Source organism: Anabrus simplex, chromosome 2 (assembly GCF_040414725.1).
Source record: "Anabrus simplex isolate iqAnaSimp1 chromosome 2, ASM4041472v1, whole genome shotgun sequence".
NCBI lineage: Eukaryota > Metazoa > Arthropoda > Insecta > Orthoptera > Tettigoniidae > Anabrus > Anabrus simplex.
This window is the reverse complement of record NC_090266.1, coordinates 1,231,052,136-1,231,079,174: the sequence shown is the minus strand read 5'-3', so window position 1 is coordinate 1,231,079,174 and position 27,039 is coordinate 1,231,052,136.

The following is a 27,039-nucleotide window of genomic DNA, read 5'->3' as shown; positions in this document are numbered from 1 at the left end:
TGCACGAATTCTATTACCTCTCAGCTATCATGCTGATACTTATATTTCCATTTTTATTGAGAATATGTTCACCACACTCTTTGTTCCCCATAATTATCTTCAGGTAAATAACCTCATGTGTTACCATATCCTCTCAACTACGGACCTTCAAACATCTCAAATAAATTACCGTTGCTCAATATCGTTCTTATTATTTGACAACATCTTGATTTACATGAACCAAAAATAAATCCTTTTATTTAACATTGTTCACTCAACCGTCTAACCGCGTTACTTGCCATAGCAACCAATATGTTGATGTATCAGTGTTACTGTCGTCCCAACAGAATTCTCGACAGTAACTATTGATTATATATATATATATATTTTATATGTTTTATTATCATTAATTGACTTCATCACTCCTCCATTACGGTAACTGTGCTTGCGTCAAACAAATAAAATTCCACCTAAATAAAATACTAACAATGCTACTAATAATAATAATAAAAGTGCACGTATATGCAAATCACTCATTATAATTGCCTCGAAAATATAACTTGGTCAATACAGAACAAAATAGTACACGCACGACTAATAATAATAATAATAATAATATTTACACTACTCATAAACAGAATGATCCTAAATTTCTGGCTGTGTACTCGGGTTTATAGTTACATCATCGTCACTCGCATACCTATCTAAATAAAGATACCACTACCAAAGGAAAGCTTTAGATTTTAAATCAAACATGAGATTGTGTACTCACATTTGGCACTTCGGGATCGCCAGGACTAAAGGCAGCCATGTTGTCTTACAGATTCATGACCAACATGTTGATATCACTGACCATTCTTGCTGTATCCGGCATTGGCGTATATTACTACTTTCCACTCTCGCTTGACACTTGCACACGTTTATTTCCTACACATAATATTAAACATGATAACTTGTTTTAAAACTAGACATTACACTGTAATACATATATACACACATACGCAGTACTCAGATCTTTTGGAACTTAGGCCGGATTTTTACGTACTCTGCTTAAACACACTGTTGCTTCTCACGTAGCAAAGTCCTTCATCGGCTCAACGGTTTCTTTTGTACAGACCAGCTGAGGGAGAAAGTTTTCACCCCCACACGACCTAAATACTTATAGAAAGGGAGAGTATTTCCTCCGCTCAAATGTTTCAAACATACTACCAGCTGCGCTGCAGCAGGCTAATTGTTCTCCACTATTTACGGCTTACACATATATTTTAACTGTCTGCGTTGCTCTGCAGGCTACATACTCAAACTGCGTCACCTAAGATGCAATTACCGCATAATTCAGAGTTTCGTCTTCGCCCTACATAGATTGAACACTCGTAAAATCTGTCAATTTAATACTCCACTCACTTGGGTGGTTTTAAGTACCTTAGCAACTCAACTACTGTTTATGAAGCATATTTCCACCTCCACTGTAGTGATAAATACATACAATTCTGGGCCTTTGTACTTGAATACGGAGCAAAATTAAGACACGTCTGACCACCACAAGACTCTTGATGATGACTGACTCGTGAGAAGCCACTAGTCGGGGAATATTGGCGCACTAAATCGGCGTAGGGACACTAATTCTTGCCACTAAAAATCCCAACCAAAGGAATGCTGGGTACCTCCCAAACAAAGTTGCCAAAAACATGAAATGCCTTGTACACACAGACTGCATAAATTCTTGTTATTGCCATGATGCACCCTGACTCTAAAATTGTTCGTAATTTCTTTTACAATACAGTAGGCGTTAGTTGGACTATATCTTCTGCCGCGCTGATAAACCACTCTCCACGCTGGCAAAGGGGTTCCCACTGCCGGTGATAACAAACATCTGGATACACAATATTCCAATCCATTTGCCACAAACCAATAAGTTAGTTCAGAATTATTATAATAATTACTGGCATCTCCTCTTGATATAATCTTCCTTAAATATTGACAGGGATTAATTACAAGCCACATATCATTTGGTCGCGATAATTTTGAAATTATTTAAATGCAGCAATCCGATTGGAGCGCATACTCCGATGTTCATCTGTACAGACGAGTTCATTCCAGAATGAGGGGATTCGGGTATCTAAAACCATGATTCTCCATCTCAGTCACTCCTGCCAGTACTTTTCCACTCTAACTACGCAGTTCCAAAAGATGATGTAATAACAGGTGTCCCAATAATTTATTTTTAGCAGAGAAAGAAGCGTGAGTTCCTATCAAGGCTTCATTCTCACGGGCTAGCTACCAGAAATTTCCACTTCTGTCCCTTTGTATAAGAACGCTAGCTATTACTACTTATTAACAAATACAATTATCAAAATGTTGCCAATCAGACTCATCCGATGGGTGCAACATGTTTCATGGTACATAATCTATAATTTTGATTCACTCCTAAAATTTGAGGTTAAAAAGTGTTCTCGGCTCTGTTTAAGCATGGCCGGCGGAACATCGGTTTTACAGTGTCTAAGTGATAAACGACGAGCTAGAAAAAAGACTATAGAGTGGCTAACGTGGCTGCTACAGCGCTCTGGGTGGTGCCAAGGCGAAATAGCCACGCCATCCAGTGCGTTACTTCGATCGAACAAATTAACTGCTGACTTAGTGTGCGGCTCGCAATTGCATAAATTGTAGAGAAAAAAGAAAGGATACATAATACTTCAAATACGTTTTCCCTTAGTAAAGTAGGCCTACACAGTTGGCGATTAGCAGAATTACGTTGCCTGTGCTTGTAATACAATCTAGCATGTGTACAGTAGGCCTACTTTTATTTTATTGTACGAACTGGCTGAGTGGCTCAGACGCAGAGCGCTGAGGCCAAGTTGGGATATTTTTTATTTGAAGGTGCTCAAAACCACCACTCTTGTGTCGTAAAGGAGCAATACTCCGGCACTTCAGTTTCTCCGAAAACCGTAAAAATTAGGCTAGTTTGTAGGACGAAAAACCAATAACTCTGTTCACTATTAAATGGTGTCATACAGAGCACAGAACTCAGCATTTTGAAAAAAATTATAGGGAACAACGCTTGCTATCCAACGCCACACCTACAAATCACCACAGAAACACGCAATACCAAATACATCATTTCACTAAGGTTGGCGTCAGGAAGGACATCCGACCGTAAAATTGCGGTGAATTAATACAAAATGCCGATTCCAGGTAAATGAGAAGAGACCAGGAAATGTTATTATTATTACTATTCAAGTGACAGAATGAATTATTTCTCCATGGTATTATATTATTTTGTTCAAGATTTTCTCTTCTATATTTTATTTCTCTGTACGTAGGGCCAAATTTTTTTAATGGCAGTATATTGTGATTTCTTTTATCATTTTCCTTCTTTATACAACAAATGTAAGTATATAGCCTGTATCATACATTTTAATGACCTTTTAAAAAGACATTATGCATCTTTGAGTGCTTTCCTAATTAAGAAAAATGTTAAACGGTATTTGTACCTGGAGCCTGTGTACTTGCTTCATCAGCACGCTCACTTTTTTTTTTTTGCTAGGGGCTTTACGTCGCGCCGACACAGATAGGTCTTATGGCGACGATGGGATAGGAAAGGCCTAGGAGTTGGAAGGAAGCGGCCGTGGCCTTAATTAAGGTACAGCCCCAGCATTTGCCTGGTGTGAAAATGGGAAACCACGGAAAACCATTTTCAGGGCTGCCGATAGTGGGATTCGAACCTACTATCTCCCGGATGCAAGCTCACAGCCGCGCGCCTCTACGCGCACAGCCAACTCGCCCGGTAGCACGCTCACTTGTTTTGATCGCTTAGAATATGGTGGACGCCGCGTTCAAGTAGATTCAAATATGGCGGTTCAATGGCTACTCTATAGTCCTCTTTCTAGCTCGTTGGCGATAAACACCGTCTTTCAATCCGGCAGCCATACTTAGAAGTTGTTTAACCGTAAACGTCGTCTAAATACCGTTTCTACAATCGGCCCATAGTCCCACGTTCAAGGACGGTACCTCGCTGAGTCCGAGGAAGAAACCAATCTGGACAGTAAGCGGATTATTAATTTTTTTTTTTTTTTTTTTTTTTGCTAGGGGCTTTACGTCGCACCGACACAGATAGGTCTTATGGCGACGATAGGATAGGAAAGGCCTAGGAGTTGGAAGGAAGCGGCCGTGGCCTTATTTAAGGTACAGCTCCAGCATTTGCCCGGTGTGAAAATGGGAAACCACGGAAAACCATCTTCAGGGCTGCCGATAGTGGGATTCGAACCTACTATCTCCCGGATGCAAGCTCACAGCCGCGCGCCTCTACGCGCACGGCCAACTCGCCCGGTAGTAAGCGGATTAAGAAGGAAAGATAGAAAGAAGGATAATAATAATAATAATTAGCTGAAACCCGCCCAGATATAACATGAATGGGATAACCATTCATACGACATTTGTTTACAGTTTTCTTTAGGACGCACCGACACAGGTAGGTCTTATTGCGACGATGAGATAGGAAATGGCTAGAAGTGGTGATGGAAGCGGCCGTTGCCTCAATTAAGGTACAGCCCCAGCATTTGCGTTGTATGAAAATAGAAAACGACGGAAATCCATCTTCAGAGCTACCGACTAGTGGCGTGGGTTGTTCGAACTCGAGACTTGACACTAGTGATGGGCTAGCGACAGAATCGAGTAGAATCGAGTAATGTGCTGTTAGAATCGGTAAACTCGACTCCAGACTCGAGTCCAAGCATACTAGTGTCGCTATCTGTGGACATGTCTTCTAACTTTGATCTATTGTACTGGATTGCACGGCATTCAGGGTCACTCACAGAATATTTTTGTGATGTGGATTGCAATATGTTTGCTGCTGATTATTGGTTTCATTGAGTCATCGGTCGTCAATAATTTGATTGTTACGATAATTATTATCATCATAGGCAAAATATTCATGACTCACTAATAAACCGTCAACTTGAAAGATAGACACGTAGGACCGAAGATGAGCGTGGGATGGGGACAATTTCCACACTGTGGTGGGGACCTTTTCTAATGTCGATAACGGAAGCGTTCTATTATTATCGTTATTATTATTATTATTATTATTATTATTATTATTATTATTATTATTATTATTATTATTATTATTATTATTATTGTGCAGCCTGGAAGTAGCCACCAGGGATTTGTTGATAGCTATGAAATATTATTCCCGCGACGTCCTTGTAGGAAAACGTGTAATAATATTGTGCGAAATAATGACAATTTACTGCCAGAGAATTTATTGCAAAGATACATGATTGTGTAGGGCGTTCAGAAACATACATGTGCTGTAGTATCACTTACTGTTATTGTCCAACTCATTGGCTGAGTGGTCAGAGTACTAGCCTTCGGATCAGAGGGTCCCGGGTTCAATTCCCGGCCGGTTCGGGGATTTTAATCGCTTCTGATTAATTCTCATGGCTCGGGGACTGGGTGTTTGTGTCCGTCCCAAAACTCTCCTCTTCATATTCACACAACACACTACACTACAAATTACCACAGAAACATGCAGTTCAGTTAGGGGCGCGCGGCTGTGAGCTTGCATCCGGGAGATAGTGGATTCGAATCTCACTGTCGGCAGCCCTGAAGATGGCTTTCCGTGAGTTCCCATTTTCACATCAGGCAAATGCTGGGGCTATACCTTAATTAAGGCCCCAGCCGCTTCCTTCCACTTCCTACGCCTTTCCTATCCCATCGTCGCCGTAAGACCTCTCTGTGTCTGTGCGACGTAAAGCAAATAGCAAAAAAAGCAAAAACAAGTACTGCTTACATCCCGCCGCTATTCTTCGACCTTCGCTCAACTTCTAAAGACTACACTCGGTTTTGTTCCTTTGCACAGTCATGTGTTGCAATGATAAATGTCAAAACAGAGGGTGTATTTTGTTCATTGCGTTCATTGTTTAGCTAGAACAGAATGACGTTCTGTCTGATAATTTGCTTCTTGTACATACATCACATTTCGGACGCCTAATATTAATACCCTACATTATATCTGCCGAAAGTATGATGTAAGTATAAACTATTCACCTGTCCCCTCGGTTGATTGTAGGCATACCGTGGCAGTGAAAAAAAATGAAATGGCGTATGGCTTTTAGTGCCGGGGGATCCCAAGAGGGGTTCGGCTCGCCAGGTGCAGGTCTTTTGATTTGATTCACGTAAGCGACCTGCGCGTCGTGATGAGGATGAAATGATAATGAAGCAACACATAAACCCAGCCCCCGTGCCAGGGAAATTAACCAATGATGGTTAAAATTCCCGACCCTGCCAGGAATCGAACCCGGGACCCCTGTGACCATATCCAACACTCTAACCATTTAGCCAGGGAGCCAGACACCGTGACAGTGATTTTAAATAATAACAATGTTATGAGTTGGATCCCTTCCTTTTTCTCTCTGATTAGTGTTATATAGAGGATGGTTGCCTAGTTGTACTTCCTCTTTAAACAATAATCACCACCACCACTTTTACGTCCAACTACGTACATTTTTATGGTTTTCGGAGATGCCGAGGTGCCGGAATTTAGTCACCCAGGAGTTCTTTCATGTGCCAGCAATTCTACTGACACGAGGCTGACGTATCTGAGCACCTTCAAATACCATCGGACTAAACCAGTATCGAACCTGCCAAGTTGGGCTGAAGGCCAGAGAAGCTATGCTATCATTATTAGAATATAGGGCATGATCAGTGGAGTGGGTGAGAGACGCCGTGAACGGATATTTTCATAGTTTATTATGCGTATATAGTTGTAGTATTAACTTTCGCAAGTCATCATCAAATTCAGATTATTTATTTTGCTCACTCGTTAAGAATATTTATATCGTACCGGTCCATCGCAATCCCATAAAACCTCGGCGACCACTTGTACATATGCTCCATTCATCCAAGAGCGGGTGAGTGTGACGTCATGCTGTCGAAAGAGTCGAGTACCGCGATCCAGGCATCACCCGCGCACATCACTACTTGACACAAAGACCATTATCACTCATGACTGGAGCGAGTAAGCTAAAATGTCCACACGAGTAAGCTCTTGTTCACAAAGAACAAAGGCCTGGAATACAACAGTGATGGAGTGGTTGAGCTGAAGTGACGACAGACAGTGTTATGGCTAAAATTCGAAACAATAATGAAATGGCGTATGGCTTTTAGTGCCGGGAGATCCCAAGACGGGTTCGGCTCGCCAGGTGCATGTCTTTTCATTTGAGACCCGTAAGCGATCTGCGCGTCGTGATGACGGTGAAACGATGATGAAGACAACACATACACCCAGACCCCGTGCCAAGGAAATTAACCAATGATGGTTAAAATTCCCAACCCTGCCGCGAATCGAACCCGGGACCCCTGCGAGCAAAGGCCAGCACGCTAACATTTTAGCCACGGAGCCGGACAAAATTGGAAACATCGAATACAAACTAATGAAGAGAGATGGGTTCAGTTCCTGCTTGTGGTCACCGCTGTTAACATATACATCCGGTACAATTCATTTCACGTTAGCAAATTTAACGCTAGCTGTTTTCGACAAGCATTGCCCGGCAATACAAAGCAAACCATAACTAGCGCGAGAGATTTCATGTATGCCAAATATTTCGCACCGTTGCCGGAGAAGAATTAGGGCAGGAACTAATTAATAGTGTTTGGCAAAGTAGATAGTGTTAAAGTGTTACTACTATGACTAGCTCCATTAATTGACGCTGACTAGGCACCGTAAAGCTGCTCAATAATGTGCTTTTTACGGCAAAACACAAAGAAAACAAGTGCAATTATAACGAAGGAAATTTACGAAAGAATGTCCGAGTTAAACATTCCTCACTATAATGTAAAGACATGTTTATCGCCTTGTGCTACTCACTACATAAATATAGCACGTACTTGATGAGACGCGATTTCTTTCGGAAGATACTCCAGTATTAGCAAACACAATAAACGCCGCAAAGACTGTGGTGAGGTACAAAGGTGGTCTTGCTGCTAACAACGGTACAGCAAGAAGTCACACGATGTTACAGTCTGTTCTTAATGGTTACGTTGTTATGAAATCATAATGCCTCGCTAAAGTTAGATGGCTTCAGTTATGAGGTTGCAGGAGATATGGTAGCTTCCTTAAAAAATTGAAGGAACCAACAAATGACCTGACACATGAAACAATACCAACAGTTCAATGAGTACTCTTGTGGGTCTATACACTTCGGCAGCACTGCCCAGACTGTGATTTATTTGCATATAGTCATTACATTAATATTATGTTCAACGTTGAATTTATTTTCAAAAAATCCTTACAATAAAGATTGGAGTTCATAAGCTCTTAAGCGGAAAGGTACGGGTCTCAACTGTACTCAAGGTAGCCACATTTCTATGGCCTCCGTTTCGTCACCTGTTCTAGCAAACGCAAAGAAAGGAAAGCAGTAATGGACGATGTCAGACGTATCTGTATAACATCCGATATATCAGTTTACTAATATAATATTCTGAGTGTAGTTACTTAAGGGACTGTATTCCAACGTCCATCAAACACCTTGTTTAGTTACTTTATTTCTAATATTATAATTTTCTCTCTACAGATCCTTCAGATCGCACTGTGCATGGTGTCGTGCCAGATGCGACTAGATGCAAGGGGTCACGCGCAGGCTCGCTTTGGCTGGTGACGTCATGTGGCCTCCGCTGCCGAGCTTGCAGTGAACACGACCAAATGTAATTGTGCGTTTCTATTAATGACTTGCTTGTTTTTATTTAACCACTTGATTAATACTTTTCAATTTTGTCAAATATAATTGCCAGTTGTTATGTGTAGATAATTATGTTGTAATTTATTTCAGTATTTTTCAGAGCATTACAAGTAATATAATAACACTGCTTAACACGAACAATTCTAGTAGCTTTCTCAGTACTAAATTATCTTTCGCCACGCAAATAAAGTATTTACGTTTCGGTTTTTATATTTTCTATCCATTCAGTGATTTTAGAACGATTTTATACGCAGTTTTATTTCTAAAACTACTTACTAAAAGTAAAGAAACATGACCAATCGCACGGGATGCTTTTTACCCTTGTTTTGGCGGATTATTACTATTATTATTATTATTATTATTATTATTATTATTATTATTATTATTATTATTATTATTATATATAATTCGCTGGGGCCATCAAGGACCACGTTAAGTCTTGTTGCATTTGACACTGAACTTGGCCTTCTTTAGAGCCCAAATTTCCCTCATTCTTTGTGAGTGGGCCTGCTTAAGCTCCTCTGTCCAAGGGGCACCGTGTCTTCTCTTCGGTTGCTCGTTTCGGTTTAGCCCGTTCGTCAATATTTTCTTGCGGAAGAGATCTCTGTTAAAGGCGTCTTCAGCTGAGATATGTAGCATTTGCAGGTCTTCTTTGGTATTTCTAAACCAGGGAATTGTGGTTTTGGGGTTTGAATCAAAAAAGTGAAAGAGTTCTTTAGTTAACTTTCTTCTGTCCATTCTTTTCAGATGACCGTAAAATCGTGCCCGCCTTTTTCTGATTGTGTCGGTAATTTTCTCTATTTTGCTGTAGACTTCCTTGTTGGATCTCTTTTGATGGATCCCATTTCTGTACTTTGATCCCAAGATTCCTATCACAATTTTGCGTTCTCTTTTCTCCAGTTCTTCAAGGAGTCCTTTGCTAGCATTTAGAGACAGGGTTTCGGCTGCATATAGAACTAATGGCTTCAGAACTGTTTCATAGTGACGTATCTTGGTGTTTTGGGAAAGGCATTTTTTGTTGTAGATTGTGCGGGATGATTGGTAGGCTATTTCCAGTTTGCGTACTCGCTCCTGAAGTGCTTCTTTGACCAACCCATTTTTCATGATGATCTCACCCAGGTATTTGAATTTGTCTACTCGGGTGATGTCCCCGTATTTTGTATGGAGTTTTGGTGGAGCCTCTTTGATGTTAGTCATTACTTCTGTTTTCTCAAACGATATCTGCAAACCAGTTTGTTCGGCAATTTCCTTTAAAATTTCAACTTGAGCTCTAGCGGTTTCTATGTCGTTTGAGAGAACAGCAATATCATCGGCAAATGCTAAGCAGTCTGTTGCGATCCCCTTGGATTTGGTTCCTATTCTCAATGGACTGTAGTTGGTTTCCTGTAATCTCACCCGCCAGGTTCTGATGATCTTTTCAAGAACACAGTTGAAGAGTATCGGGGATAACCCATCACCTTGTCGGACTCCTGTTTTGATGTCAAAGGAATGCGAGAGACATCCGTGGAACTTCACCTTGGATTTTGTATCGGTCAAGGTGGCTCTAATTAATGCCAACAGTTTCAAATCAACTCCAAATTCATTTAAGATGTTTAGCAGGACTTCCCGGTCAATGGAGTCGTACGCTTTCTTAAAGTCCACAAAGACAGACACATACTGCTTGGACCTTAGTGTACAATATCTGATGATCGTTTTGAGATTTTGGATCTGTTCAGCTGTTGAGCGACCTTTTCTGAACCCTCCTTGGTATTCACCTATTTGATGTTCGACTTGTGCTTCCAAATGCTCCAGGATGACAAGTGATAGAATTTTGTAAGTCACGGGTAGCAAAGATATTCCTCTGTAGTTGTTGATGTTCTTTATGGTTCCTTTTTTGTGTAATGGATGGATCAAAGCTATTTTACAATCTTCGGGTAGGGTCTCCTTGTTCCAAATTTCTTCTATTTGCTTTTGCAAGATATCAAGTGACTCCTCTGGGGTATATTTCCATAGTTCTGCTACTACTGAGTCTTCCCCCGGCGCTTTGTTATTTTGAGACGGGCAATGTGGCGCTTGATTTCATCTCTGTCGGGTGGTCTGGAATCTGGGTACCTGAGTAAGGGTTCCTTGGTCTCAATGGCGCTTTGCGGTTTAGAGCAATTAACTAAATTCCTGAAGTAATCTGCCAGAATGCTGCAATTTTCTTCATTTGACGTCGCCAGTGTGCCGTCCGTTCGCTTAAAGCATAGAGATGGTGGTTTATAACCAGTGAGTTTGCGTTTGAAGGCTCTGTAGTACTCTCTGCTTTCATTGTTCCTAAAGTTTTGTTCTATCTTTTCAATGAGAGATTTTTCGTATTTACGTTTCTCAGTTCTGAACACCCTAGCTGCTTGGGCACGTTGGATTTTGTAGGTTTCCCAATCATTTTCTGATTTCGTAGAGTTGTACTGTTTCTACGCATTGAGTCTTTCTTGGAGGACTGATTCGCAGGTACTATTCCACCAGGCATGCTTTTTGCTTCTCTTGATTTCTGCAACGTCTTTGGCGGCCTCAACAAGGAGACTTTGTTGTTAAAGTCACAGTCATTTGGTCTAGCCTTCTCCTGGAACTCCTCGACCCTTTGCCGAAGTTTATCATTGTCGAAGCGTGTGATATGTTTGGTTGTCTTCCTTGTGTTTACGGGAATTGGTTTGAATTTGATAAGAGACATATAATGATCTGAGGCCACATTGATGCGTTTCTTTACCTTGACATTCATAATCTCAGGGCTGTTTCTCCTGGAGATCGCAACATGATCAATTTGGAACTCTCCGAGGGCTTGGACGGGAGAACGCCAAGTCATTTGTTTCTGGGTAGATGGCGAAAGTGTGTCGACATGACCTGCAGGTTGTGATTTTCGCAAATGGTCACCAGTCTTTTGCCGTTGGGATTGGTTCTTTTGTGAGCAGGGTAATTTCCTATAACTTTCTTGTACTTCTGCTCACGACCTAGTTGGGCATTGAAGTCACCCAAAAGATGCTTGACATGGTGTTTGGGGATTTTGTTCAATTTTTCATCCAGTAGGTCCCAGAAATTATCAACTTCGTCTGGATCAGACTTGTCCTTTTCGTTTGTAGGAGCATGTGCGTTAACTAGGGCGTAGGTTTTGTTCGCGCATTTAATTGTGAGTATAGACAATCTGTCATTCACAGGTTCGAAATTTGCAACCGATTTAAGAATCTTGGTTGTAACAGCAAACGCGGTTCCAAGCTTCACAGCTCCATTCAGGATTCCTCTTTGCGCTTTGCTCTTGAAAAATCGGTAGCCTTCAGATTCAAAAATCTCTTCATCTGGGTACCTTGTTTCCTCTAGGGCCACTATGGAAACCTGATTTTCGTGAAGAGCTTTGGTGAGGGTTTTCAGCTTGCCAGTTTGTGTAGGTGAATTTATGTTGAAAGTTGCTAGAAAGGTTTTAGATTTTGGCCTGAGTTTTTGACTCTTCGGGGTACACCGAGACGCTCCGACTCGTCTCTTGCACGATGTCGAGTCTCCCCCAGAATCCGAACGAGACTCGTGCGCTGTGGCGTTCACGACGAGGGATTTATCCGAAGATTTACCCCCTGGGGTATGTTTCTTGAAATGTTGTGCCATCATGCTTTTTGACTTGACTTTGCTTTGGACGGGTACCCATCCTTTTACAACTAGGGTTGTTAGCCCTAGAGGTTGCCTCAAGATGTTTTCTGGCTTCTGGTCATTTACCAGTCTTCGCCGTAACCCTGGCAAGGGACCAGTTTTTTTTTTCACGGTGGTATTTTATTTCCCTACTACCCTCTTACTCTGCTGGCGGCAGAGCCAGCGAGCTTACCCAATTCCAATGGGACGCTCCCGATGGAGGTAACCGGTAAATCCCCACACGGGTATTATTATTATTATTATTATTATTATTATTATTATTATTATTATTATTATTATTATTATTATTATTATTTGCTTTACGTCGCATCTACACAGATAGATCTTATGGCGACGATGGGTGTCGGTGCGACGTAAAGTCACTAGCAAAAAAAAAAAAAAAGCATTTCTTCATTTTGATCAAGGCACGAGTCGTTGTTAACCTTCATTTAATCAAAGCTGAGAACATCTCTTTCAAAATTTGTAAAAAGACTTCACTGTAATACTCAACTCAATGAATCCAGGAGAGATAGAAAACTGTCTTAGCCGTCGTTTGATTGTAACTTCGCTAGGAAGAGGGTAATTAATTACGTCTCTAACAAAACACAATGCTTTGTATGATATATACCGGGCGTGTTGGCCGTGCGGTTAGGAGCGTGCAGCTGTGAGCTCGCATCCGGGAGATAGTAGGTTCAAAGCCCGGAAGATGGTTTTCCGTGGTTTCCCATTTTCAAACCAGGCAAATGCTGGGGCTGTACCTTAATTTAGGCCACGGCCGCTTCCTTCCCATTCCTAGGCCTTTCCTGTCCCATCGTTGCCATAAGACCTATCTGTGTCGGTGCGACGTAAGGCAAATAGCAAAAATAATTGATATAGACCATAAGGTGACTGCCTTATCAATGTCCTCAGATGACCAGCTTGAGCTTCTGCCGTTTACTAAAGCTTCCTCTTGACTTCTAGAAAAGTACCCCCAAAAACTTGAACATTACTTTTTAATTTTATTATCTCCGTATTAGGTGCACTAAGACGGTCCTGAAGATCCTTATTTTGCTGTTTTAAGTCGCAGTTTCCTAGTCTAATTAACTCCAATTCAGCAGTCACTTCAAAAATGTTCTCATCACAGAAATATTGATGTTTACTTTTGTCATCTAATTCCTTCCTGAAGATTGCATTATTAACATTTTCTGCTTCATTTGGTGCCTGCATTCGTATACTTTGCCGTATCTCCTTACAATGATTTCGCTTTTGTGCCCTTGCTTCACTATCTTTACTGGACTGACACGCTAAGTCATTACCTACTACTCAGTGGCAAATATAAATGTGGTACTGCGTCACGCCGTAAGTTACGTCTAATTGGAAGGTTTAATAACTCGCTCTTCAAGTCCCTTATGTAGTCCGAGTCGTCGAAGTGTACAGAGCACACACGAGCATTTTCAACAGTAAATGAATCATGCCGTTTACAGGCATTAATCCACTTTAATTTAATGCCACTGTTCTTTGGATAACACAAATTTTACCTTCCGCAGCCCACCGGGTATAACATTATACGGACGTGAAACGAATGTACATTGTACGTGGAATTCCTTGTAGAGCATGAATATAGGCCTAGGGCCGCCTCGCCGCTTCGAAACAGTATAAGGAAGGAAACACAATGCAATTAGCTGGCATAAACACAATGCAAACAGCCGGCATACCTATGATATACATTTACCGAGAACACAAACTTGACCTTCCGCAGCCCACTGGGTATAACATTATACGAACGTGAAACGAATGTACATTGTACGTGGAATTCCCTTTAGAGGAGAGATGTGGGCCTAGGACCGCTCCGCGGTTTCGACCCCGCTACAGTACATGGCAAATACACACAGTACCAATAGGACGTAGTGTGTTCTAACGGTACTCACCGATTAATACAGATGGTCCTTTTGGTATCCACTGCACGTACGGCCGGCCATCGTCTACGAAGCCAGCTAGTATACGTTCCATCGCATGTTTCTACACAATAACACACCTACAACGCACATAAACCGCCACGGAATGTACGAATCAGTCGTTCCGGAGTTAAGTACACGATATCGCACAATGTGTATATACGAGCCATTAAGGAAATAAATATCCGAAACGTGCATTGACAGTACCGGCACAGGTTTCACGACCTCGTGGTAATGGCGACTGGAGCTCCAGCGAATCACCGCCCCTCCACCGTCAGAACCTAACCACTTGGCGATAGAGGACATGCCGTTACGATGTATGGAACGGCGACCTGTTTCAACAGCAATGAAGCAGAATGCACGACATTCACATAATATACTCACCTTCTACTACTTACCTGTTGATTGGCGCAGAACGGACATCATATGATTATTGTTTCCCGAATAGTTTTAGGCCTCTACAAGGACTTCCAAGTAAGATTTGCATTATTTCCACTTCCTTATAATGTTATACACGTTGGGCTCCGGAATGTATAGTTTTACTTAAAGTACATGTATATAATAGGTATGCATTCCCGAATAGTTGTACCTAAACTATTCACACGTTGTATACGCCATGATTATGCATTTTCTGCCATATTCCTTCATGTGCGATGGATATGTACATATTTCGATGAACCCACACACATCGGGACAGCTGGTGTTACGCCCCCTTCGTTACGCGTGGAAGGGTTGGCGGCCCTGTCTGACGTCACAGCTCCCATCGCAACGTGCAGCCCTCTTTAGCTACTTACCTTTGAAATGTGGTGGCGGATAATTTGAAAAATGCTTTTTGACAGCAGCCATCTTTGAGCACCGTGCTGCCCTCTTTAGCTAGATACCTTTGAAATGTGGTGGCAGACAATTCCACGTGACAGCAGCCATCTTTGAGCACAGTGCTGCCCTCTTTGTGGTGGCGGGAAATTCCACGTGCTTTACAAACTCACGTGCTTTTTTCTGACAGCTGTCATCCGCCATCTTGCATTACAAACCTCAGTGCTGCACTCTTTAGCAAGATACCTTTGAAATGTGGTGGCGGCAATTTGAAAAATTCTACATTATCTTGTTTGAAAACAAACCTATGCGCTTTTTGACAGCTATCATCTGCCATCTTTAAACCAGAGAGCACCGTGCTGCCCTCTTTAGCTACTTACCTTTGAAATGTGGTGACGGCAAATTCTACGTGCTCTTGTTTGGAAACAAATTCTACGTGTTCTTCAGCTGTCATCCACCATCTTTAATCAAGAGAGCACCGTGCTGCCATCTTTGTGGTGGCGGATAATTTTTAAAAATTCTTTTTGACAAGCAGCCATCTTTAATCCAGAGAGAACAGTGCTGCCCTCTTTTGCTACTTACTCTTGAGGCTGTTAATTTGAAAAATTCTATTTGACAAGCTGATATCTTTAATGAAAAGAGCATCGTGCTGCTATCTTGCGGGTAATTTTTACGTCACAGCTGTCATCCACAATCTTGCATTGCTAACCTTAGTGCTGCCCTCTTTAGCTACTTACCTTTGAGGCGGACTATTTGAAAAAAATCTATTTGACAAGCTGTCATCGGCCATCTTGCATTGCAAACCTCAGTGCTGTACTGTTTAGTTGAAATGCGGTAGCAGATAATTTGAAAAATTCTTTTCGACAAGCAGCCATCTTTAAACAACAGTACACCGTGCTGCTATCTTGCAGGTAATTCCACCCGCTGTCATCCACCATCTTTAATCAACAGAACACCGTGCTGCTATCTTTATCGTAGTAGCGAGCAATTTAATATCTAGATGCTTTTCTAACAGCTGTCATCCGCCATCTTGCATCGCAAACCTCAGTGCTGCACTCTTTAGTTGAAATGTGGTGGCGGATAATTTGAAAAAAAAATTTGACAAGCAGCCATCCTTAATCAACAGAGCACCGTGCTGCCATCTTTAGCTACCGCCATCTTACATCGCTTACCTCGCTGCTGCACTCTTTAGTTGAAATGTGGTGGCGGTAAATTCGAACAAGTTTAATCATACATCGGAGGAGCTAGAGTAACCACGTGCTGCAGTGATGACATCATCATGCATGTTTAGACTTGTCCGTTTTCTTAAGACTAAGTCTTTGTAAAGGAATGTCGTGGCGGTAAATTCGAACAAGTTTAAACATGCATCGGGAAAGCTAGAGTAAGCACGTGCTGCAGTGATGGCGTCTTTGCGCATGTTTAGACCTGATCGTTTTCTTAAGAGTAAGTCGGTGTAAAGCAATGCAATATGTACAACATTTTTGAATGCGATCAAATATTTATTTACAAATGTACTACAACAGTGTTCGTTTCTGCTACTGACAAGGTTAGTATGCTTCTTAACAACGTATGCTTCTGAAATGCCTCCTGCAACATTCAAATTAAACAAAACATTTAGAAATATATTATACTAAGTATGTTATGCTTTACAGAGAAGATCATATACTTCTTACCTTATTGTTATTCCTTTTCGGAATCATCATCATCATCATGAGGTACTAGAGAAAGTTCATTCATACACTGTGTACAGTGTTCAATCCTCGGATTTGGTCCATCCCAATCATCATCACCATTTTCTCCTCGATGCTTGTAATGTCGCTCACAAGTTCTGCATAATGCTACTTCGATCGACATCTTACTGAGTAGAGGAAGGATGCCCCAAAAATTATGTACGTAAGAGGCAGCGTACGTATATAAAAATCCTGGTGGTAAGTATTGAATAAGATGTTTCGGCATCAACGATCTACGTTTATAGAACATCTTAATAGCCTCACTCACTCGTGTAAGATAAAAAGATGTTGCGTATGAGAATGCAAACAGCATGCACATTTGCAGTTTTGTTCCATAGCGTACGATGTTGAAGCACACACTAATGAAAATGATAAAGAGCCATTCTTATTTAGAGTCTCGTAACAATATTCGTTAGCGGATGGTAAGTAACATCACTCATATGAATAATAAGACAATAGGCTGCTGTGTTAGCAGGAATGTTTTGAGATGTTTCAAATTCTAAACGAATATCAACTGGAGATTCTTTTATAGATTCTTCATGGTATGAGCAGTCTATAACTACAATCGGTGCTTTATTTTTAAAATGTTGAGGTGTAAATAGCGGACGATCTTCTTTCTGATAATACGATGATTGAAATTTACAAAACACGTCATAGAGCATCCCAAACTTATTTTTCTCAAAGTTAATGTCTAAGTTTTCGTAGGGATACGTAATTCCGTTGAGATATAGTCTAACGTGTCTTAATTTGCAGTGATCAAACAGTGAGCTATCTTTTTCGTGATTGAATTTACGATTAGTTTGAAATCCAAAAATAATGTACAAGGGCTTCTCAGTAAAACGTGATTTTTAACAGCCCAGCTATGCTTGTTTGTAGGTGGTAACACAGGATATTCATGCAGCTCCCAACTTCTAAAACGTATAGGTAATGGTGTATCATTTTCTACAATCTTGAGCAATCGAAGATTTTCACGATCAGATAAGGTTAGATGTGGAATCCTCCACAGTATACGATGCAGTGTTATTTTCGATTCTACTGGTGTTTCTACTGCTTTAGGAGAATGGTAATCACTTCGATCACGGATTAGAATAAGCTCTTGTTTTGCGTTGATTATAATACGTGCAAAACTTCTGCGAATCTAAAAATATGTTTCAGTGATAACATACCCGTAAAAGTACCATCCTCATTAATCATCCAGTTGTTAATAGCTTTTGGACACCATCCAGCCATCCGCAAAAGATTACTTTCTTCATCACAGAAAGAAGGATAGAGTTTCATTGCACTTGTAATACCAACATTCTTCGTTCGATCTATTTCAACATTATTTACTTCATATCGCGCTTCAGAAAAGAGAAAAGCTAGAGCATGGTTGTTTAATTGTGAAGTGCTTGGTCCACTTCCATCCGACTTTTCTAGTCGTCCTTCAATATAGAGGTAGCTTTCGTGTGGTAAGGTGTATACATCTTGCTGATTAATAATAAAATGAATTTCATCATTGTTATTTAATCCAAACGTAAAAGGTTGATAGGAATGGAGCTCACTTCGTACTACACCTTCATGACTTTCTACTGTATTCGTAATGTCTAGCATTTCTTCCATTCTGTTGTAGTAGTGTATATCCTAAATCTTGGAGTATCTGCTTATGGGTATCTGTTAACTCGATGAGTCTCTGCACACATGTAGTATGTCTTCGGAATGTACACCGTGTTTTATAGATGGTTTTCATACTGGTTTAAGATGTAGTTTGTAAGCTACGTACGCGTGCTGATCTAAATGAATAAGCTGATTAAGTTTATTTACAAGTCTAAGAGTAATGTTGCTAATGTGTTTTACAGACACAGGATGATAAAGAACTACTGCTGGTTTCTCACAAATAGTATATCCACGTTCCTCTGTAACAATAAAGTCGTGCAGGACGTGCGAAGGTTGTTGATTACTATTCAAGTCTGTAATAATATTACAAGTAATGTTCACATTATAATCATCGAAGGGTTTTATAGGTTGATCAGACTAGTAACGTACGTTCGGTAGCAGCTCCCTCGATGAAAATCCAAGCAGTGGTCTAATCGAATCAGGTTATGATTTGAAGTCAATCTTGAATGATGATTCAATAACACATTTATGTGTAATGTTGTTGCTTATAGTGATTGAGAACTTGTAATTATGATTACTAAAACTATCTTCCCCAAACTGATCAATTAACGTACTTTCAATATAGTCGTGAATATCGTCTATCGTATAACTACCTGAGGGTAGTGTTAGCACATACTCATCGTAATAGAACTTGTTTACACCATCACGCACATTATAGATTTTATTGTAGCTTTCAAACGATACTAGTCCAAGACTATGCGGCTGATAACCAAGTTCGATTGGTGGATTAAAATAGACGGTTGTTTCAGGTCCTTCTCCACGTACAGCAAACGTTCTTTCACTGTTCGTCATCACGTAGACACTAATGCACTTTCTCTACTGTCTGGGTTTGATATAAGAACATAAGACATAATCGTCCGCACATGCGTGTATTAAAGTCTTGCACACGGTTTTTATTGTAAACAATGTCTGCACTGCTTCCGAAATAACGTATGAGCTCAAAAGGAGGAGGTAAGTCTCCATAGCTATCAAAATACCATACTTTAGATTTACGTTTTACATAAGCAACGTAATGAGTTCCAGGTCCACGACTGTCGTCCAAGTTAATTACGGCACTTTCACGTTCACATGGGCGCGCTGGTAGTTGATCGCGCATATACACTCCTCGATAATAATGAATTCCTAGTTGTTTAGCAAACGTAAAAACTTCATCATGCGTTAGAGCTCGATGTGGCAGTGCAATCAGTAGACGTTTTTTGGAGAAATGTAGATACCAAGCCCTTTCTTGTATGGCGCTAGCTTCATGTTCACACCTTTGCCTCGTAACGCAATTGCCTCCATCGTCTTGTTATGACGTTCACTCCATTTCAACTGTCGTTTCGCTTCTTCTACAGCTTTAACAGTTCTCGCTACAGCACTAGCACCACATAGCAATGACCCTAAAGCTGCTAAGCCAGCAAACAGCGCAGAAAGAAATCCTCCTCGTTTTGGTACGGGAATAATTCGTGCACGTTTACTAAATATTGCTCTGCACGTAGGAGAAATTCTCGCTCTTGCTGCGCGTAACGCTTTAGTAATAGCTACACGAGGATTGTATTCCCCTCGAATAGCTTTTCGCGCAGCCTTTATAACATCTTTCCATCCAACAGCTTTTACTTTCTTTTTCTTCTTCATGTCGTTTGGATATCGTTGTTTCACCATGCTGTACACGACTTTACTAGTCAAGAGCAAATCATAAACTAACCGTTGCCTCTTGTTTCGTTTAATATATATATTACTATTACCTACTTTATGATTCAGTTATCATGAAGATTATAAAGCAGCAAAACACACTACCTGTTACCGACATTGTACCACTTCTCTTACCTAGTTCTAGTACAACTAAAAGAAAACGTCATGGAACGTTGTTTCCTTTTACTGTTCGATGTATTGTATCAGGTCCGTCGGGATGCGGTAAAACAAATCTTTTACTCACACTTATTACTTCTGTAAATGGTGTACGCTTCTAGAATATTTACGTTTTCGCAAAGTCACTCTATCAGCCGCTATATACTATTCTACAAACTGTAATGCACGATCTAGTTAAAGATGGAATAAGATGTTTTAAATTTAATTCGCATGAGCAAGTACCATCCCCAGACGATGTGCTTCCTAGTTCTCTTATGATCTTTGATCATGTCGCAACAGAACAGCAAAACGTTATTCGTGCATTCTTTAGTATGGGTCGGCATAAATATGTTGATTGCATCTATTTGTGCCAAACCTATTGTCGTGTGCCTAAGCAGTTGATACGCGACAACGCAAATGTTATTGTGCTTTTTCGGCAAGTTGAGCGCAACATGCGACATGTGTATAACGATCATGTTAACACTGATATGACATTCGATGACTCTAAACGTCTGTGTGCTAAATGTTGGTCATTAAACCGTTACAGCTTTTTAGTTATTGATAAAGAAAGTGATGTACAACATGGACGATATCGCCTGGGTTTCGATCATTTTATATGCATTAACACAGAATTACAGTAACTACATGATTAAAAACCATCATCATGTTAACATCTAGCAAGGAGATCACAAAACATATCATCCAAGCTCGAAAAATATTCGACGGAAATTTAAAGAGCTTAAACGTATTCAAGCAGAAACTGATTTATTTTTAAGAACACAACTAAGTACACAACTCAAAGAAATTTTTAATTCTACTTCATTACCGCAGTCTACTTCAAGTTTTGCTTCTATGCAAACATCATATCGTAAAGAGAAGCATGAAGAAGAAGAAGAAAAGCATGAACAAGATAAGGAAGAGAAGAAGCAGGATGTAGATCAAGAAGAGGAAGAGGAAGATAAGGAAGAAGGAGAAGAAGAACTTAATGATACATCACCATCTAAGCGTGTTGAGTTTTTAACTACAGATGTTATTGCTGAAACACCTACTAAATCGACGCAAAATCTACCATCTTTGTCTGAGGTTATGATTACACCAGACTATCGCAATCAGTTTAGAACTTTTATTCAAGATACCTATGGATCTCTCTTTGCGCCTTATATAGAAAAAAGTTTACAGGACAAACTGACACTACCTACGGTATTCGCTACGAAGATGACTGTTTCTGGATAGGAAATTCAAATGTTAAGATTAATAACAACAAACTCATTGTAAAAGGTGTTACCTATAATCCTACGAAAGGACTCTTAGAACTTCTTTTCTCACGAATACCTGACAAGGATATAATTTTACAAGATGATCTTAAAAAATATAAAGCAATACGTTTTGCTACTGATGCAACATGACGTAATTACAAGAGAACAGAAGCTGTAAATGCGAATAAGAGTTACAAGTATCGTGAGTTTATTTTTAAGCTGTTTCCGACTGCACGTATTCTTGATGTTATCTACAAGCCTTTGCTGCCGTATGTGGATGTAAGATGCTGGAATGACCTAAATTTACTCGTTGAACGATTACAACTTTTAAGAGCATCGCAAGAAGCTGGTCACACTGGTCACGGATCAGAAATTCTACAAATAGAAAGAGAACTACCTTATGCCGGTATTATTTTGTAATGGCTCGTCAAGAGAAGATCTCACCTGTAAAGTTAAACATCGCACGTGAGTTACATAAAGCAGCACGTCACACCTACTGTCGCAGACGCGTTATTACACGAGGAAAAGATGATCTCTGGCTAGCAGACTTAGTAGAAATGATTCCATATGCCTCTAGTAATAAGGGGTATAAGTATCTACTTACTGTTATCGATGTGTACTCGAAGTTTGCTTTTGCACAACCCGTGCGTTCTAAAACAGCAGCTCAAGTTAAAGAAGCATTTAAACATATTGTTGAAGAATCGAAACGCTGTCCAAGGCTTCTTCAAACTGATCAAGGTAAAGAGTTTTACAACAAGGATTCTTGTTCTTACCTCAAGTTACTTGGCATTCAACACTACTCTACGTTCAGCAATCTCAAGGCAAGTGTTGTAGAACGCTTTAATCGTACAATCAAAACAATGATGTGGCGAGAATTTACAGCGCAAGGTTCATATCGTTGGATTGATCTGCTACCTAGACTTTTATCTACCTACAACGATACACCTCATCGCACTATCGGAACAATGTCACGTCTGGTTACAAAGAATACACCTCGTATAAATGCTATTCATCTTGTAATTAAAACAGCTGATCCACGTCGACATCGCTTTAAAGAATATGATTTTGTTCGCATCAGCAAACACAAGTCTATCTTTGCAAAAGGATACACACCTAACTGGAGCACTGAAATTTTTCAAATCAGAAGTGTTAAGCTTACTAATCCAGTTACGTATTTACTTCGCGATCTCAGAGGACAGCCTATTGAAGGAGGATTCTACATCGAAGAACTGCAGAAAACAAAATATCCTGATCACTATTTAGTTGAACGTGTTATTCGACGTCGTGGCAATAAACTGTATGTTAAATGGCTTGGTTTTAATAACAGCTTTAATTCATGGATTATTAAAGAGGATGTACTTTAAATCTTATGTGTGTTTTCTTTTAATCCTCTACGTTTCCTTTCTTCTAAGTCACTAGGACATGCTGTAGGAATAAACAACACCGGTAAAATGTTTTAACAATTCATATTTATTTTAGAATATATACATACATTTTTACCCTTTGTCTATTTTACGGTATTTGTCACACAGTTTTCGTTTTATTGCACCAACAACGATAAGTGCTGCTATCTTCTGAGCAGCTAAAGCACTAGGTAATAACACACACACACACAGCCTAACTTTACGAAGCAGATTTTAACAGCTACACGAAAGACTCTATGCAGGCAGCATGTAACTACGTGTCAGGCGAACGTGTTCTAGGGCCGCAGGGGAGATGAAGCACGAAGAAAAGAAGATCGATCACTTTATTGTTGAGTCCACGCCCAACATGCTTCCTCATCTTTTTCCCAGCACGTTTCATCACCTTTTCCATGTTTACTCTCTCCACAGCCATGATAAGTGTTTATAAGCGAAGACAACTCGTTAGTTTTAGGTCCGTGATACATTTTAATCAGTTGACATGTACGGCACTGTCTCACAGAAGGTCTTCTACCTAAACTCACGTGTTCATGATGTAAACTACACGTTTGTAGCTCTGACAAAACAGGATCTTGAGTCCACTCACGAGGCACCTTATCCCAAATCTTCTTTACAGCATTCGCAGCTACATTAACCAAAAGTGCCTTTGGTAATGCATTTAACTCTCCTTCAGTAAAAGTGTTTAGTTTCTTTTTGCATGCATAAAACATTACGATCGCATTTTCAACTGCGTTACACTTAGTATCTGTTAGAAATGACATGATGTCTTTACTCTACAAATGTTTTTTTTATAATAAGGTTATTTCGACACTGCAGTTTACATATGTTGTTCACTTCCCGGCATGCACTGAAACACAACCAATCAAAGAGCATGCATACATGTTGTAAAGACTGTTTACTTGTTTCTCTACTATGCTCTTTCGGAAGAGTTTTAAATGATGGGCACCCCAATTCATGCATGTCGATAATTTCACATGATGATGGTAGAAAATCACGCAACCATTCTTTCTTTTCACAACCCTTTAAAAGAACAAGATCTGCTCTTGACAAATGTGCATTCATCTTTAAAGGTAGAAAACGATAAGGTATTCTTTTTTCTTCCCACTTCAAACCTAAATTGTTTTCAATCCACTGAGTCTGCTTTTTATCTTCATCTGTTTGCAAACAGTAAGGGAACGGTGGGCTAAATACTAAACTAACAAGTTTTGGTGCCCACAACACACTGCAATCTAACACAGCCACCTCTTTAAACACAAATTTGTTTCCGTTTACTTTAAAGCCTTGCACATCAACCATTAATGTTTTCGTCATGTTTGCACTCCACTCTCTATCACTGTTTCTCGAAGACTAAAGTTTTTAGTCAACGAACGGGTTTAAACATGCGCACCTACAATAACGTCATCGCTGTAGCACATGCAAACTCTTGTTTTTATGATGCTTACTTATTGCATTCCTTTACACCGCCTTACTCTTAAGAAAACGGACAAGTCTAAGCCTGGATGATGTCGTCATCACTGCAGCACGTGCTTACTCTAGCTCCCCCCGATGTATGGTTAAACTTGTTCGAATTTACCGCCACCACATTTCAACTAAAGAGTGCAGCACCGAGGTAAGCGATGTAAGATAGCGGTAACTGTGTTGAATAATGATGGCTGTTTGTCAAAAAGAATTTTTCAAATTATCTGCCACCACATAGATTGCGGCACTGCGCTCTCTTGATTAAAGATGGCGGATGACAGTTGTCAAAAAAAGCACGTGGGTTTGTAAAGCACGTGGAATTTACTACCACTACAAAGAGAGCAGCACGGTGCTCTCTAGATTAAAGATGGCGGATGACAGCTGTTAGAAAAAAGCATCTAGATTTTAAATTGCTCGCTACTACGATAAAGATAGCAGCACGGTGCTCTGTTGATTAAAGATGGCTGCTTGTCAAAAAAGAATGTTTTCATATTATCCGCTACCACATTTCAACTAAAGAGTGCAGCACTGAGGTTTGCAATGCAAGATGGCGGGTGACAGCTTGTCAAATAGATTTTTTCAAATAGTCCGCCTTAAAGGTAAGTAGCTACAGAGGGCAGCACTAAGGTTAGCAATGCAAGATGTTGGATGACAGCTGTGACGTAAAAATTACCCGCAAGATAGCAGCACGATGCTCTTTTCATTAAAGATGGCAGCTTGTCAAATAGAATTTTTAAATTAACCGCCTCAAAGGTAAGTAGCTAAAGAGGGCAGCACTGTTCTCTCTGTATTAAAGATGGCTGCTTGTCAAAAAGAATTTTTAAAATTATCCGCCACCACAAAGAGGGCAGCACGGTGCTCTCTTGATTAAAGATGGGGGATGACAGCTGAAGAGCACGTAGAATTTGTTTGCAAACAAGAGCACGTGGAATTTGCCACCACCACATTTCAACTAAAGAGTGCAGCACTGTTCTCTCTGGATTAAAGATGGCGGATGACAGCTGTCAGAAAAGCACATGGGTTTGTTTCCAAACAAGAGAGCGTAGAATTTGCCGCCACCACATTTCAAAGGTAAGTAGCTAAAGAGGGCAGCACTGAGGTTTGTGATGCAAGATGGCGGATGACTGCTGTCAGAAAAGATCACGTGAATTTGTTTCTAAACAAGAGCACGTGAAATTTCTCGCCGCCACGAAGAGGGCAGCACTGTGCTCAAAGATGGCTGCTGCCACGTAGAATTGTCTGCCACCACATTTCAAAGGTATCTAGCTAAAGAGGGCAGCACGGTGCTCAGAGATGGCTGCTGTTAAAAAGCATTTTTCAAATTATCCGCCACCACATTTCAAAGGTAAGTAGCTAAAGAGCGCAGCACTGTGCTCTATAGATTGAAGATGGCGGATGACAGCTGTCAAAAAGCACGTGGATTTGTTTACCGATTCAAATCTCGCGCTAGTGAGGTTAAGTTGGTAGCACTGAGGTTTACGCTCGTTAAGATGGCAGCACTGCGGATGACAGGTGTCGAATTTGCAGCTACTTCGATAAGGAGGGCAGCACGGTGCTCTGTAGTTTAAAGATGGCGGATGACATCTGTCAAAAAGCACGTGGATTTGTTTACAAATTCAAATCTCGCGCTAGTGAGGTTAAGTTGGTACCAGTAAGGTTTAGGTCCGTCAAAATAGCTGCACTGAGGTTTGCGATACGTTGTTGTCTGTCAAAAAGCACGTGGCTGTCAAAAAGCACGTGGATTTGTTTACCTATTCAAATCTCGCGCTAGTTAGTTTAAGTTGGAACCACTGAGGTTTAGGCCCGTCAAGATGGCAGTACTGAGGTTAGCCACGCGTAGTTGTCTGTCAAGAAGCACGTGGCTGTCAAAAAACACGTGGATTTGTTTACAAATTCAAATCTCGCGCTTGTTAGGTTAAGTTGGTACCACTGAGCTTTAGGCCCGTCAAGATGGCACCAGTGAGGTTAGCGATGCGTTGTTGTCGATGACAGCTGTCAAAAAGCACGTGGCTTTGCTTACAAATTCAAATCTCGCGCCAAAATTCAATTTCCCCGCCAAAATTCAAATTTCCCGCCCAAAATTCAAATATCCCGCGGGAGGAGGAGGAGGCCGCCAAACTGTCCTATTATACTACTCATGTTCGATAGAGATGTACCTTGACAGAGCAGGAAGGGCAGCTCAGTAAGTATGTTGAGAAGAGAATTTTTGTTTTTCTAAACAGTGCTTTATTCTAGTCTTGCAATGCTGTGTTCTACACCATCGAACTATAGTACGCGATTCTAGTTGTAATAGGTTTTAAACAGCAGTATGTGTTCAAGTCTGAACATGCATCACTGCAGTTACGCGATATGTATAACGGTATTCTCAAACATGTCGTATCGTGTTCTATTCTAGTCTTGATCACTTATCTAGTGTTTTGAACACATCAATTAATGTTCCGATCACATCTTAAGGTTAACAACATCGAGTGCAGTGTTCGCTTCTAGTCTTGTTATGTTTTACAATCTTGCTTTTGCAATGCATGTTCGATAGAGATGTATCTTGACAGAGCAGGAATAGTTCGATTCTAGTCTTGCTATGTTTTAATCTGATGTAATGT